We start from the raw sequence: 17,895 nt of genomic DNA on the forward strand, positions 1-17,895 counted from the left end.
CTAAGGAAATTACACACTGTCGTACACACCGGCCATACACAAACAAAACCTCACCGGAGAGACACTAATTAACGCGTGGCATTGAAAGTATCCAGCCTGCGCCTACTACGATGGTGGTGGTGGTGAACGCTGCGTGACACAGTGAACCAGTGAAGAAAGTGGTCGCGGCGGCGGTCACTTGGATTCTGCTTTCGACGCGTCTGATGCGTTGCGCGACAAGATCGAGGCGCGTGACAGAATGTCAACAGCGCTTGATCGTAGATTGATGTTTACGTTGCTCATTTTCTACCTCGTTCACACAACGGCACGGTGGTTGTGTGTTGATGGGTTGGTATTACTAGGGTGGTGACAGGCGCGCGGGGGAGGATCCCTCAACGATCGTCCGCTGTAGTTGTGAGGGTGAGCGAGGAAATGGCGTTGGAAATGGTGGGGGGAAATCTTTTCGCGTTTTTGCACGATCCTCGGCCGGCCCGTGGTTTCGGGCGCGTTTACAACCGAGCGAACTAATTGCGTCTTAACCCGGCGCGCTTGGATACAAAGTGTCTGCTCATTATCGGGATGATCACTTTTTGACTCGTTTGCGGTGACAAAAGTCATTTGATACTTTTAATACAAACAGCGAAAAAAACTACTTTGATGCTTTAAGCATTAAGAGCTGCCTTTTTAAAACTATTAAAAATTGTATCCAGACTCGACTATCCGAAAGCCTTAGAAAAAATCACTTACGATAATCAAATCGTCAGATAATTAAGCCGACTTCGTTTGTGATTGTAGAGCTTAAATATGTCCCCAACACAACTCTAAAGTGATTAAGAGTTTTTAAATCCAGGATGGCGGCAAAATGGCTGTGATGAAATATTGAGAAAATGCATTTGATATTCTAACAGGTATTCAACCACTCTAATTTTACTAACATTGAGGTCGCACAGCCCAAATTTGATGTTAAAAGTAAAACAATAAAAAATATTAACGAAAAAAAGTATTTTCACTACTCAAATTTAATGTTAAAAGTAAAACAGTAAAAAATATTTACGAAAAAAGAGTATTCTGGGGGTGGGTTACGAAAATGTCACAGCCGATTAGTGATCACGAGTCAAATGATAATTTTGTTTTACAAATCAGGATCCGCAGGGTGACCAATCAAATCCCATTTTAAAATTCTCGACTTTTTCAAGACTTTTCCAGCTCAAATAATAGGCAATTTTTATCTAAAGAATGATTTCAAACAAAAAATTCTCTATAAGAAAAGTCAATATCAACCACCGAAAAAAAAACAAAATCAATTAAAAAAAATCTAACTATTGGCAATTTTTGTTAACACAGAAACTGAACAGCAAATAAAAAAATACTTCAAAAATGGAAATTCATTATTATGATTTAGAGTAGAAGTTATTTTTTAAATTGGCAAACGTATTGTTTTAGATACTTTGTTTCAACTGGAAATGGCTAAAGGTTATCTTTTGATAACTGAATTCAAAATTTTATTCCTATTTTCCTCACTTATTTTAAGCAAAATGATTGAAGAGGTAAGTTTTTTAATCAATTTTGCAATAACTCAAACTTTCTTGGAATAGTTTTTTTTTTGCAATTTCAATATTTTCTTCATGTTTTCAAAACATAAAAAAGTTTTTCAATTTTGGATTTTATTTAATGTTTAAGTTTTCCGAAAACTGAAAATCAAGCTTTATCTATAGAAAGTAATTTACTCATACTCACAAAGAAAATTCAAGGGCAACATTTGGAAAAAAATATATTTGTAATTACTTGAATAAATTTAGTTAAACAGTTAAAAATACTTATAAAAAAACCATTGCCAAACTCAAGTTGGAATTTAGATTGAAATATTCAATCTATGTGACAAAATGAAATAGAATCATAACCTTAAGCTGGGCGGTAGACTCTATTTTTATTTTAGTTTTTCATTAACTTTACCTTTTGTTGATAAACAAAAATTAATAGAGATCATTATTGTTATGAAAATCTGTGTCAGCTGCATCCAATATTTATTAAGAATTTGAATGTATTAAACTCAAATATATTGAAATAGTGAAAAGATCCTTAAATTTAAAGTAAGTTACTAAAGCACAGTTGAGTGAATTTAATTTGAAAATTGTATGCAATATTACAAAATTATTCAAGAGTTAAAATTAATTTTCAAACAGGTATGCCAACAAGTATGATTTGACAAAAAATCATAAATTGGGTCCTAAAAAGAAGCTTAGATTGCTGATTTTATTGTTTACAGCGATAAAGCTTATTTTTCTGAGTACAATGACCCTTTGTACGACCACAAAAAGTTTAAAATGGATTTTTAAATCAACTTTGAAAAATTAACCTCGCGGTCCTTCTTGACAGAAAAGCTCCTACCTGCCTGCTCATTCCAAGGGGACCATAGTTGATCCATCGAAAAAAAATTATCTTGTCCCATTTTTTTGCATTAAAATGAAAAAAAAAAGTGATCAGAAATGGTTTTTAATCGTGTTTTTTACCGTTGTACATAAAAATTGACATAGGGCTTTAGTACCCAATTCCCGCGTTTTTATGGTGTGTTCTATAGAGTATTATTGTTATGGTTATTTCTAAATTAAGAGAAGCAGCTGGGTTTTGGACGGTCATTGATCAACAAACTCTATGGAATTGGGATGGAATTTAAGAGTTGATTAAGGCATAAGGTGCACTCAATCACTTACCAAAAAGTCATTAACTAAAGCTAGATTGAACCAATCAAGCCCATATTGGAACAGTAGATGCGTAAGAATGACGTCCACAAGTTTTCGAGTCGGTTTTCTAAAAGAATGTCCCGCTTTCGTGAAATATCATCTTTAATAAAAAAAAAACCCAAGTCGTTCCCTTAGCCCTTGAGTAACAAGTTTAAAGGTTGAACTGCTTTACTGATATCACCTGCTTGAGAGAGATTCCAAATGATTTTTGGCTGATTATGGCGAATTCCCGGCTTTTCCCGACTGGCCACCCTGTGTCTGGACCCTCTGCAGAAAATTATCTTGACATACTTTTTGAGGCTAAATTTTTTTTTTGTCAAGTAAAACAGGGCAAATGGGATCAAGCCATGCGATTTTAAGCAATTTAAACTTTTTCTGTCATTTATTTCCCAGCAAAACTGTGGCATAGCAACAATTTCCCATCAACAATGAAACAAAAGCATTGGAAAGAAGTAACCTGCAAGCAAATCGCTTCCCCCTTTTTTGTAATCGTGCCAAATACTCGAGAATTCCATACCACATATGTACGGTTGCAGTGTACATTTGAAAAATGCAGTCCATTTTACTTCTGCCCTTCGATGCTCTCTACACGATAGTTTCAACCAGCAGTAACTTAATTTCTGTGTGGCTTTTAATCTGCATTTTTTGTCCGGAATGTTACGGATTCTGGTTCGAGGTTCTGTGGAGATTAAATCTCACCGTGGGGTAAGTTTAATTTTGTTGTTTGATATTTCGGCAAAAAATTAAAAAATGTTGCAAATATATCGCAAATTTGCACCTAAAAACAAATTTGTGAAATTTAAAATGACCGATAACCAACACATTTACCCTTAAAATTTACGGAAAGAAAGGACTCGCTTTCGCGCTCTGTTGCGCTCCATTTACTGGTTTTGCTCAAGTTGTCGACATTTCTTCTGCAAAAGTCGAACACAAACACACACACAGAGGAACACTTTCACACACTTTCAGTGTGGAAATTGTGGAACCAACAGCAAAAACTATTGTCACACGACACCAGCAGTGCAACACCCGGTGTGGTAGGGCAGCTCACTGCCGCCAGTTGAGATCAAGGTATTCGATTTGGTAAGGTAAGGTGGATCTTTCAGTTGTCTCTTGTAATTTCCCTTTTTTTTTATTGTTGGGCAAATTTCGTAAAGTTTTCCGTACCAACTGTTAAAGATCTAAAAAAAATCCGTCCTACCTTTCATAGTTTATAAACCTTGAGCCAAGGAAGCTCAGCAATGTGTGCGTGTGTATAGAGTTATGTACCTTTCCATTTCATTTTTCACCGAGGACCACTGGTGTTGGGGCGGGGAGTGGTAGTAGATGCGGTCCACAAGTGTTCAGACAACCTGGCGTCTCCATTATGGAGCTCTTTCACTGCTGCTATATAAACCGTGTGTGCGCGCGGAGTGGTGTGCACAAACAAACGCGCACACACAGACGCTTTAATATAGATGGAGAATTTGAATGCTGTTTTTGTTGGTTTTTCTTCTGGTTCGAAAATTGGCATTCTTTTTGCTGCGGACCCGCACTTGTTGGTGCCTTGGCAGAGAAATGGACCTGTTCCGTAAGCCAAGTGCGGCGAAGGTTCGTTCCGCAAGGAACCACAATTTATTTTCAACTCTTTTTGTGGCTATTTGACAAGCCAAACTAATTAAATTGTGCAATTGCATTGCATTTTTGATGGTGTTTTATTTTATGAATCTCTCAAACAAATCTGAGATCTCTTTTCGCTCGACCGTTTGCTGTGGGTGTACTCTGTTTAAAGGAAAAAAAAAAGTTTTACTTAGTAATCAGAGTTCTTTTGAATTAATTCACAGACAAATGTTTAACTTCGCCCTAAATACACCGTGAACCGGCCTCGCAATATTGTCTCCACATGTAAATCCAATACCTCCGTTTACAATGTGTGATACAAACAGAGAAATGTAACACTCTTGCGTCAATTTGTCGTCTTCGCCAGTGTACACCACTTTACTCCACCTCCAACCCTCCACACTACTGCGAGCACTCACTCGATAAATGTTTACTAATGACTTAATTTCATCCCGCTCCCCTTTTTGAGGTTATGTAAATTCAATTATCGGTTCACCCATTTATGGTTCTCCCCCTTGTAGTCTCGTGCCATCCGACCCCCAGCGCCCCATTGTCACCGACGATCTATCGCCGCACAGAAAAAAAAAATGATGGTAATATTCATCAGGAAATGGTGACAGATTTTGTGGCGAAAAAAATGCGTAATATTACATCAGGAATTGATGAATATTCATCAGTTTTTGGTGAATATTCATCAGGTTCACAATTTTACACATTTTTTATTTAATATTACTCAAAAAATAAGGAATATTCAACCTACCAAATTTTCAACCTTCCAAAATTCAACTTTTTTTTGCTGTGCGCATCGGTGCGCCCCTCGGTGGATTTCGCTGGAAAAACGGCCTTCCCGGTGCGGAAAAATGGTCCCACCATTGGAATACCGCGAATCTAGTTGGCGTCGCCCGGGTACGGAGCCGGGCTTGGCCTGCTATGATATGATTTTATGTTGTCTGCCGTGTGGGGCTCCCCTGAGTGTGTGGTGGTTTGCTTGAAGCTTTTGTCGCAGAGGAACGACGACGACGACGGAGAGGTTTCCCGGGAACAAACACACGCGGCCATAAAGGTCACACGGCGCCGGCTTGAACGCACCGCGTTTTTATGGTGTGTTCTATAGGGTATTATTGTTATGGTTATTTCTAAATTAAGAGAAGCGGCTGGGTTTTGGACGGTCATTGATCAACAAACTCTTTGGAAATGGGATGGAATTTTAGAGTTGATTAAGGCATAAGGTGCACTAGAATCACTTACCAAAAAGTCATTAACTAAAGCATGATTGAACCAATCAGACTCATATTCGAACAGTAGATGCGTAAGAATGATGTCCACAAGTTGTCGAGTCAGTTTTCCGAAAGAACGACCCGCTTTTGTGAAATATCATTTTTACTCAAAAAACCCAAGTCGTTCCCTTAGCCTTTAAGTTACAAGTTTAAAGATTGCACTTCTATACTGATATCACCTGCTTGAGGAATATTCCAAATGATTACTCCTCGGAGATTTTCGCTGAACAGTTTGTAACAGTCCATATGCAATTGCACTCTAATCAAATTGTTTGGTAAAGGGGATTCCCGCGGTCGTCTTTAAACTAATCAACCAATAAAGAATCACAGCTCTTAAAATGGTACTTTTCAAGCCACAAAAGTGATAATACCACAACAGATCACCGCCTGCTATGACTAAGGCCAAAGTGGTATTATGCCATTGATCATATCGGGCCTCGTGCTCTTGAATATCTCCTCTATCGCGCTGCAAATAGTACCACCACCAGCGCTTTAGTGCAGTGTAAATAAACTTGAGATAATGTAATCGCGCTTAGCGAATCTTATCTCGCGGGGTGGACAGTTTCGCCGGAAATACACTTCCAGGCGAGCCCAGCGCTCGAACTTATCTTTGGAGAAGTCGCGAACTTCTCGGAAGGGGTGTGGTGCTATTTCCGTCCAATGCTAGCTGATATTCTCGCTCATGAGAATCTATTGAACAATTCGACGAACTAGTGGCCTTTGGTCTGTTGCATTTTTTTTGGTGATTCAATGTACAATGTTACTAAAAATATCTCATACATGATGAAAACGTTGCAAACAAAATTTCACCAACAGCACTCAGAATGCTTCAGTGATCGAAATATACCATGATCTAAGAATCTCGTAATTTCCCTAACTCCGATTTACGTGCTTGTATACACAAAATTCTCAGAATTGCCACTCAAAATCGCGTTGACAAATATTGATCCAAGCAACACTTGAACGGGCAGAGGATCTCAGCTCGCTAGAAAAGAACGAGTTTGTTCGTACAAATTAGCACAACACCTTGATCCGGGTTCTGTGTTATTGCCTGTTATAGCATTTTATGATGTCTTGCTGCAGAAACGTCACGCGAGCTTTCCGAACCATTCGTGCGAGAAGTGTCAATTCCGAATCCGGCCCGTAACGCTAATTGTATGGTGCGATCGCATTATTTGGTCTGACTTCCAGGAATTTTAGATTAGAGCGGTTGTCTGGTTTTATCTGCCTTTGTTAGGTGTTAAAAATGTCAAATATTTCTCAAAAAAATAAATTTTTCAAAGAATAAAATATGTTGACGTATACTTGAACTTAAACTTAAATTAAAAAGTGGAGTTCTGAAAATAATACATGAAAAGATGTTTACCTAGTTATTTATGTAAAATCACAAATTTTCTGATGTAATTTTACATTTTTTAACTGTTAAAAAAATATACAATAAAAAAATTGTTGAAAATTTTCCACTGTGAGTTAAACTAATCGCAAATCTTAACCTCGGTCGATTGCGCTATCATTTTTAGTGATGTAATTCACCAAAATTGTTAAATGCTCCACATCAATTGCATGTTATCTCCCGGAATTGCCTGGGCGCGTAATCTTGGGGCGAGAGTGTTTTCTAAACTTTTGCCTCTTTTTCGTACGCCCGGGGGTTGCTCGCGATAACCGGAGCGCGCTGAAGGACGACGCAGCCCGGGCCGGGTTTGAGTCACGAATTTTTCGAATTCCTTGCTTTTTTTTCTCCCCATAGTTGATGAGATTGACGACAGTCTGTCTGGCACTGTCCGGCCCTGCGGTTGGGTTTTGTAAGTTATTTTTATTGGTTTGCTCAGTTTCCGGTGAAGAGTTGTTGATTTTTAGGTGCGTTCCGAGAAAAATGGGTTTTCTCAAGCCTTAAATGATCTCTGCAGATTTGATTATTTTAATAAATTGAATGATATTATTTGCAAATTATTTTAAATCTTTATTGAGCTCAAAAAAGCTAACAAAGCTTCTTTTATAAAAACTGTTAAATTAAATGGTGAAAATTTACGTCTTTTTCATGTAATTTTACCTGAATTTACGTTGACAAAGTAAACTTACGCATAAAAATGTAAATTTACATACTTTTTGAAGAAAAGTTACATGGCATTTTCGACAAAGAAACCGGTTACGTTTTATACGTAGATTGCATGCAATATTACAATGGTTTTTGACCATATTGATAATTTACACAGTGAAAAGTAAGTTTTAAAGGTGTAAAGTCTGATGCTGTATTATATCCTATTTATTGATGTAAAAACCCTCAATTTAACAGTTACATAAAGAAATTAATAATGTAATGTTACTATGATTTTTTTAAATTGTTTAACCAGCACTGTATTAGTGTAAAATTTGATACTATTCATGAATCATAACGAAGAATATTATTCAAGTGACCATCGACTAACCAACTCGCACTCGCTCTCTCACACATGTTCCTTCACTACTTTTTCCTGCTCAGAAATTAAATATTATTATTATCGCCGCAAAAATGTGTGTCAATTGTATTCATTCATTGCTTCACTTCATTTACTGAAATGCAGCGCACTCGCGTATGCAACTTCCCCACCACAACCCCTTTCCGGCATCGTGCAAATTTGCGAGCGCGAAGATTATTCTGAATCATCTCGCGAAATGTGCGCACACATTTTCGCACATTCGCACACTTTGATTCCGCGCATACAAGCCCAACCGCACGCGCACGCACACTTGGATGAAAGGTTTTTGGGTGGTACGGGAAAAAGTTAAACAAACTGTTCGTTTTTGTTGCTAGACATCGCGAGTGTGTGCTAATGTTGGTTTTATTACAATACTCCTTTTTTTCGCGAAACCGGTTGAGTTTACTTTAATGTTTGCTGCACAGTGAAAAATTTCAAGTAAAATTACATTTAAAACTGCGTAATTCAGTTACGGTGAACTAATTTTAGATTTTCTATCGTTTTGAGAAGCGGCAAGAGAATTTCGCTCAAACAATGTGTAAGTTTACATCCCTTCATGTGTAATTTCAACCTTTTGACATAAATTGAGCGAAAATTTACAGCGTCAAATTTGTCACCTTCCGAATGAAACATTTTTTAACTGCGCAGTTTTTTTTGTGGTGGATTTTGGTCACTCGGAAGACCGTCCGCGTGGGCCAGGAGGAAAAGTTTGGGCGGTGGCGGTTTTGCATTAATTTAAATTTTGGAAACAGTGTGAACGTATGATTTTGTTAAAATCGTTCTATTCTCACGTCGAAAAGTAATCTGCTAGTTTTCTATGTGTGAATACAGAATAGATATTTGACAGAACTTTGTATGTTTTTCCATCTAATTTTTCGATTCTCACTATCTAAACAAATTGTTCTGCCATTTTATTTTACAGAAACAAGCTTGATGTTCCAAATTTCAAAAATGGTTTCCGAATCCGTATAAAAAATTTATATTACATTTTCTATTATTAGCTAAAAAAATGATTTTGGCAGCACTCTCATGAGATTACAAGATTTTTTTATTTTAGGATCGAATGAAACAAAAGTTTTCTAAAGAAACCTTTTTGTGTTGAGTTGGAAAGTCATTCAAAGTATTTTTTCGATGACTCATAAAGATTGATGATTTGGCAACACTTCCATGATATACCTAGATTAGAGTGAAATGTTGTTATCTTTTCATGGTCGAATGTTTTAAACTTGAAATACAATGGACTCTCTCGTTGTCGATATTAAAGGGACGTTCAAGAGAGGGAGTTATCAAATTATAGAACGGAAAATCAAAGCAATCTTCTTGAAAGGACTGAATATTTTATTGACAGCTGGAGCAATATTGATATCGAGAAGATTGCAGCCAGAGAGTCCACTGTAAAATGAATTCGTCAATCCAGCTTTTGAATGAACAGTGCATTCTCTGGCTGTGCATCAGTTTACAGAACGATTCTAAATGGCAACTCGATTGAACATTTTTATTTCCAGATATAGGAGAAATCATGGCAGCATCCAGCAAATAAAACAAATTCAATGTCAAACACCCGTTAAAAATTCTTTTCGCAAAAAAATGTCAGCAAGCGATGAGAAAGAGAAAATATTGACAACCGGAGAGTATTTTTCGAGCAAATGTAATCCAAGGGACCATCGAGGCATGGATTCATTGAGCTATAGGAAGAGTAATGAGACAAGAAGAAAATCATGCTATTAAGTTTGAAGGGACTGAAGAAACCATCAATAGATATTGAGATAGCGAAGATTAATATCAGAGAGTTGACTGTGGTTGGGTAGATAACTGGATGGTATGGTAACCTGCATGAGTTTGTTTTAAATGATAAAGACTGTTGAAATTTTTAGAAAAGTTGGTGAATTAAATTACATTTTTCTATTGGCATATTTTAATTTTAATATTTTTAAATATCATCTTCATTTTTGAGAATAGTTTTCAAATTAAAATAGCATTCAACGTTAAACCAATTTGTCTCCCAGAGCAATTCAACTGTCCAAAACTTTGCGCCCAAAAGTCGCCAAAAAGGAAGTCATTTATTATGTGAGTAAACGTCCGAGTCGATCACCTGGGTGCAAACCAAAACGTAGTGGAAGTATAAGGGGGACCCGCGCCTGGTCACGTGCTGGGCCACAATGGCGCGCACAAAGTGAATTCCCTTTATTTTATTTTAGTTTTTTTTTTCGTAGCAACAAATTTGAATGGAAGATTTATGTTGCACACCTATCACGCCTGCTTTGTTTCGCGCGCGGGTTCTGATTGATGGCTATCCGGTGCTGATATAGAACGGTGATTTATTCGAAGGGGTTTGCTTTGTTAGGGTTAGGGTCACTTTGTTGCGAGAAAAATGATCAAAATATTCAGAATTGTGCAGAAATTTGATTCTTCTTGCAAAGTGTAACCTAAATTTTCTCAACAAGATAACCTAATTGTTCCGCATAACACTAATTAATTCAAAATGTGGGGTGCATTAAGCTTTATCTACCCGCAGCGCATCCGTCCGGTTTAGATCGGTTTCGATCGCAGCTCGTAGAGCTGGAAAGTGTCGAGTCGGGGTATTTAACGTCAGCTGGTCTCGCGTAAATTAGTGCATCCCATGCACGATGCGTCCATGACGCGCATGTGTGTATAGGTGAAAGCTGAGTAGCGGCAACAAGATTTGCAACATGTAAATTAGGATCAGCCGAACGAGTCGAGTCGTAGCGAAGCTTAAATCCGCCGCTTCCTGGCTTAAGCCACCCCTAAAGTAGCGCAAAATTATGGGACTTAATCTTCGGATGGCGGCATTCAAGCCCTCCTAGGCAGCGATTCCGCGCAGGTCTTCGAAGGTTGGTGTTCTGCGAGTCGAAACGAGCCGTAATTTGGGCAAGTTTATGAGATGGACCGGATGGAAGGTCTCTCAATGGAGTTTCGAACAGTGTGGAATGCAAAAGCAGTAGTGGCAGAAGCTGCAAATTGAATAAACTAGTTCAACTGGAAGTGCAAACAATTTAGCACCTTGCTCGATCGATATCATCTTGTGTATCGTGAGTGTCGAGTTGGTGTTGTGAACCATTCTAGAGTACTTTTTAGTTCGCTTTGAACCCGATTCTTTTCACCCAGATTTTGTATGGTTTTTGCTTCGCTTGTAGTGCGTCCATCCCGGGAATTCCCGGTACAAAAATCCCGGGATTTTTCCAAAACCGGGAATTCCCGGATCCCGGGATTTTTTATAATTTTTCCCGGGAATTCCCGAAATTGAAAAAAAAAAAAACATTTTGGTCTATTATAATTAGGGAGTACATAGTAATCGATACGAATTTGAAGCATTAAAATTTGTATTCGGCATATATCACTATTAATTTGGCTTATTAGGGAAATTTGCGCATTAAATATTTTTTGTATAATTTAATGTGTTTTTAAAAGACTGGGTATTATATTTACGTATATTTAAGATTTTCAATATGAAAAAAATATTAAATTATTTATATTTAATTATTTTTCAACAAACACCGGAATCTATTTGCCCCAGACAAATGTAAAAAATTAAGACAGCCATTCAAGTCAATTTTTTGTATCGTGTTTTGAATAACTTCGGTTAAAACTGGAACAGAACAAAACAATTAGTACACCGATTTTCGAATTAAATGCTCTGAAACGCTATGCTTATTCAGCCTGTAATCCTGATTCTCCCCAGTTGGCGGAGTAACTTGAAGATAATTTGTTAAATATGTTTTATATAAACTAAGAAATTCAAAACTTATCTAAAATTTTACATTGACTGGTATCATTTTATTTCTAGAGTTTTTTTTAAAAAAAGGTCCTATGAATGAAAGACAATAGCTTACCTTTTCAAAAAAAAAAAAACTCTGGATTTGTTGTCGTTTCTCGTATTTTAGACATTTTGAATGAAATTTTTCAAGCTTTTCTAGTTATTACGGCATGTATAAAAATACATAAAATAAATATATTTATAAAACACTTATTTAATTTGAATCACATTGGAATCAAAAATTGTAATTTATTTGAAATCGAAAGCACAGCAAAGAACAAAATAAAAATCCATTTTTAATTTCTTTTAAGTTATTTAAAAACTGTCGTCCTTGTTTGGATTGAAGTGTAGATTGTCACCATTTTTTATTATTGAGCTTATTCAATGGTTTTAGCATGAAAAAATATCTAATATTATGAAAACATAGATTTTATGACTGCTTCATAAATTTCCCGGGATCCCGGAAAATCCCGGGATTTGGAAAATATTTTTCCCGTTTCCCGGGAAATTCAAAACCCGGGAAAATTGGACGCCCTATTCGCTTGAGACGAGATGTGCTGATTTTCCACTTTTTTAAGTGAACAAGGGAAATTCTCCACTATCCCCAAAAAGAGCAAATAATTCGCAAACCACACAAAATCACTAAAGTCGTTGGACAGTACTCTTCCTTAGTCAACACTGGTGGCACCCAAACCCCAAAAACCCGTTTCATCGCGCACTTAATATTCAGAAAACCAGCCCTAATTAGCTGCGGTCCTGCCTGTCGAATCTTGAACGCACAGAAATCGAGACTAGCGTGCCGATCGATCTATCAAGATCTCCACACCTGATAGAGGGATCCGGTGCCACCGATCGGCGTCTAATAGGCACTTTAGCTGATCCGAGTCTGCCGAACGCCGCCCTCACTTCCGGCGCTCCGACACACGCAAACGCCAACGCGTCTACGGAAAAGTTGTCGCAGGCGCGCGCCATATTTGTACCATCGCGGCCAACGACTTCTCCGCCGGTCACCACACCGCGTGCGCTAGCTGCTGAATTCGACGAAACAACAATAGCAGTTTGGGAGTGAAAAAAATCTCAATAAGAAATTTATACGCGAATGAAGAATGGAATACGAAATAAGATTTGTTTAATTTATTGTACTTCAAAAGAAGAAAATCAACGGTAGCTATCTTACATAAACATAAGTAGGCCCTGGAAGTCATACCGCGGATTCGCTGGTAAACCGTTTGATCAAAACCATGGCAAACTTCGATTGCTATCGCATATCCGCGCCCATACGGATAGTTTGCATGAGTAATGTTTGTCCGAGGTTACGATATATGTGTAGCAGAGAGCATGGCCCACTGTGTTTATCTACTTGGTTTATTGGTACCGCGAAAAACCACATCTCGGTGACGATCCGGACCATTGTTTGTGAACGGAACGGCCCAGGATAAATATTTGGATTGCGCAGCAAAAAAACACACGGCCAAATTTATGACTTTTCAATCAAAATGCGGACTATTCTGTTTATAACTCTGGCCAAAGACACAGACATCGGATTTTTTGCTACCCCATTCCGAGCAAACAAAGACTTAGATAACCTAATCCAAAAAATCCCGCACCTCTAGAAGAGCCAGCCTCCGGCGGTGTAGATCTTTAATTTTCTCCAACGCTCGCCAAGGCTCGGGCGGCATCACATTGAAACAAATTGCCATTTAATTAAAAGATTGAATCTGGTTAACCTGTGCGCCGCGGCACGAGCGCTGTCGCCAGAAAATTGCTCCGGTATGCAGCGGTTGTCATAAAATGTTGCGACCTGAACCTCTCGGTACCAAGTGGACGACATCCCACACTCTCCGGTAGGCGCGGACTTGAGCGAAGCTAACTAGCTGTACACCGACTGGCTGGCAGCTGGTGGATCGTTTGAAGGTTTATTACTTTTGTAATCAATTCCGAGAGGTCATCAGAGGGTGGAGAAGTGTGATTTTTAAAGGTATCTAATTCTAATATTGATTTTTAGAAAACTGTGCTGATTCACTAAATATGCAAATTAATATTGTATTCATAATTATGCATATAAAAATTGTCATAAATTTTAAGTTATGGCCCTTAACAAAAATATATAACGTTACGAAGACCACTGTAGTCCATTTGTAACAATGTTTTTAAACGATAAAGTTAACCCTGATAATTTTATTGTCCTAACCACGAGAGAAGTATCGTTATCGAAGTAGGATAATTTTATCGGGGATAACCGACGATAACTCATTTAAATTATCTTATTAAAATGAACTTACAAAAAAAAATATGATTTAATATTTGAGTTTCAAGAAATATGTTCATGTTCATTTTTATAAGTTAACACTCAAACAGCAATTCCCAACGAAAACAATAATAGTGCTTGGATCGGTCTCAATCTTGGAGTGTGGGTTCCCTGGTCGTAATAATTAGACCATTATTTTTTTTTGTTTTTGTTAAGGTGGTCCAAAAAAATTGAAATTTGGACGATTTTTACAAATGTTTCAAAATATTTTTATCGGATTTCTCGGGAATTTTACGTAACATACTTGTAAATGGGAGCAGTTCATTAAAAGGATTCCGAGTTAAGATTTTTTGAAAATAAAAACTAGAGTTTTCGACGCACAGCGCGCATAAATGAGAAAATAACGAAAATGAAATAAAAAAAAACATTTGTTTTACTATAACCGCGCTTACTTTAAAAAGTAAGCGATGACCGTTACTTTTTTTGGTACAACATTTTAGTAATTGAAAATCGCAACCAATTTTTACGAAAAAAAACGAATTTGTGAAAATAATAAAAAAAAATATAATTTGCAAAGTGGGTATCAATAGACTAAAAATTTTGTATAGATTTTCACTGCATTAGAGTTTACGATTTATTGTTTTTAGTATTTTACACAAAAAAATCGTTATTTAATGGGATTGAGATTTTTCAAATTTTGCATCGTAAATTATGCAAATTTAGTTCGAAATGATATTTTGTTAAAAAATTAAATATCACCGTTCGCTTGAAGACGGTGATTTTAGCGTATTGCAGACTGAATTTCGCCATGGGATGTGATGACAGCCGTTCATTGCCAGCCTCTCCCATTTCTACCACACACTACACTGAAATAAAAAAAAGTACCAAATTCCTAAATTCTAGGAATTTTGCCTCCTTTCCTTATTAAGTAATTGGGTTTTTTTGGATTACTAAATAAGGAAAGGAGGCAACATTCTTAGAATTTAGGAATTTGGTATTTTTTTAATTTCAGTTTAGGGACAAGGAAAACGGGAAGTGTTGATGGTCCACTTTATTTTTTAAATGATAAGGGAAAATCTCCACGATATTTCAAAATAAGTTTCGTTAAAAAATAAATATCTTACACTGAAAACTACACTAAACTCTAGTTAAAATCTATACAGAATTTGAAAATTAAGGTAAAAAAACGGTATATTGTAAAAATGTTAGTGTTTTACACTAAAAACAGAAATATAGTGAAAATCTGTTTATAAATTCGCATTGTTTCATACCCACATAGCAAATTATGAAAATTTGCGTAATAAAAAAACCTATTTAAAATTTCGCGTCATTTGATACCCATACTGCAAATTGTGAATGTTTGAATATTTAAAAAACGATATTTTTAAAAAATAGTACGCTACACTAAAACTCTAATGTACAAGAAATTACATAATACAAATCTGCGTTGTTCCATTTTTTTTAACTGTCGGTGACCTAAAAACAACATATATCTGTAAAATTCAACCGAAATTCTGAAGATAATGCCGACGAAAAACAAATTTCATGATGGAGAACAATAAACTTCTGGCGACAATGACAATTATTTTTTTAAAAATTCTATAAGTTAATTAAAATTTCTTTAAAATGACATAGTTCAGACTCGATTATCCGAAGTCCTCGGAAAAAAATCACTTCTGATAATCGAAATAATTTAGACATTTTAAATCCAATATGGCCGCCAAAATGGCGGCGATGAAATATTGATAAATTGATAAAATTTGGTTAGGTAGCCAAAATCAATGAACTTGAATTAAATTTGAAAAACGAGTAAATTAAATATAATCTGAAGTTATTAAGAATTAAGAAGCTACTGTGTTTCATATGTTTATAGGACCTTTAAAAAAAATTACTGGTTTTTTTTTTGTTGACTTAAAAAGTAAAACTGATTGCAAAAGCGACGAACAATAAAAAAGGTTGAATTTTGGAAGTATTTTTTCCTCATTTTTTGAGTATTTTTTCCTAAAATAATGTGTAAAAATGTAATATTCAACAGAAACTGATAAAAAATTTACCTGATCATAATGTTAGTTTACATTTTTTTTTTACACAATATCTCATCTTTGCCATATGTAATATAAATTTATTTTTGTCAATTGTGTAGTTCTCCATACAAAAATACAAAAAAAATATGAAAAACAAATTCAGCACTGTAAAAAAAAAAAACTCAAAATGAAAGTGATTCTACACTTGACTAATTGCCTTCCTCACCTCACTGAGGCAAGGCTATGAAATCACTCGAAAAATGAACTTCTTAAATACACCTCCTAGATATACCTTCACGTATACCTATCGACTCAGAATCAAATTCTGAACAAATGTCTGTGGGGATGTGTGTGGTTTTGGGAAACTTTATCTAAGAAGAGGTTAAAAGTGAAAATTTCCCATAGTAAATCTTTAAAAGTTCCATACTAACTTCAGGTCAATGGTGGAAGTACTAAACCTTAACCAAATGCGCTCAAAGTTTCAGGCTATGTTCTGGGGCCATATTGCTACAATAATCCGGTCGAGGCGTTTGGAATTGAACACTTTTGTCTTTTTCATATATCCGTGAGCCACGCTAGTGTATACATGATTTTTTTTCCACACGATTATCTCAGAACTGGCTGAACCGATTTTGGCCGGATCCGCCTTATTCTGTTCGTTTTGGGGTCCCCTAAGACCCTATTAAATTTTATTCTGTTTAATGAAGTACTTTTAAAGTTATGCCAAGAAAAAGTTTTTTTGTAGCTACAAAAAAGGGTGATTTTTGCATAACCTCAAAGGCCGGATCTTTTTGCTTACGCGCGAGAGTCGCGCAGCATGCGTAGGGATTTTGGTTTGACCAAGCGGGGGATTGGCAGCCACACCCCCTTGCATGCGTATCGCCCGGTTCAGCCATGCCAGATATACAGATAAATCTGTATTATACAGATTTTTCGATCCCAAAAATCACAAAAATCTGTATACATAGATTTTTCTAAAAATGATTTTATTAAAAATTTCAACAATTTAGTAATTGAGTTGAGCTTAAATATGATTAAAACGCTTAAATCTGTTGTTAAAAGTCTTTAAAAATTTTCTATGGCTTCGAATTTGACATGATACAGATAAAATACAGATTTATTTTTAAGAAAATACAGATCTCCCATAAAATAATCTGGCATCGTTGGCCCGGTTGCCACATTGCTTAAGCAGTGTCTGCGTCTCTTCTGGAAAAAATCTGTATTAATTATGTTGCTGCATCATTTTGTCTCGACAAAGATTTACACGAACTTTTTACTGAAATATATAACTCATGGGACTTTTCTACTTTATTTTGGAGAGTTGGTAAAAAAAGAATTGAAAATTGCTGTTCAAGTAAAACCAATAATTATGAAAAATAAATGAAAAAAAATTAAAAAAATTAAAAAAAACTCTTAAATTAATTTGTAAATACAACATGAATGCGAGGAAGGCACCAACCACCTTAAGGTGGATTAAGTAAGGTTTTTTTATACAAAGATCGACATTTTTTGTTTGTTATTTTATTTTAGAGTTTAGTTTTGATAAACCAGAAGCACCGCTGTCCAATGATTTAATAATATTTAATTTTCTTCCAGCTTCCAAAAATCAGCAAAGTCGAAACTTCCTCCGTAAAAATAATAATAAACTTGATGCCGCCGGGGAGAAGGCAAACATTTCTGTGAATGGCACGTAAAATGGTTTTTTGTTTATCTTTTTGACTGGAGCTCCCTCCGTCCCAAGTGCTAGAGAGGGCGAGTGCGCCGAAAACAAATCCAACCATCACGAGTCGACTTTT

The 17,895-nt window shown here is 36.3% G+C and overlaps 2 protein-coding genes across 2 annotated transcripts in view; both read right to left on the bottom strand.

Annotated features, from left to right (window-relative positions):
• Window positions 1-17,895, bottom strand: part of LOC120432338 (histone-lysine N-methyltransferase ash1) — a 348,037-nt gene that overhangs the window by 264,970 nt on the left and 65,172 nt on the right. The gene's annotated exons all lie outside the window — the stretch shown is intronic.
• LOC120432356 (activating transcription factor 3) overlaps window positions 1-17,895 on the bottom strand; it is a 68,827-nt gene that overhangs the window by 41,861 nt on the left and 9,071 nt on the right. The window lies entirely within an intron of this gene.

Source organism: Culex pipiens, chromosome 3, assembly GCF_016801865.2.
Source record: "Culex pipiens pallens isolate TS chromosome 3, TS_CPP_V2, whole genome shotgun sequence".
Lineage (NCBI taxonomy): Eukaryota > Metazoa > Arthropoda > Insecta > Diptera > Culicidae > Culex > Culex pipiens.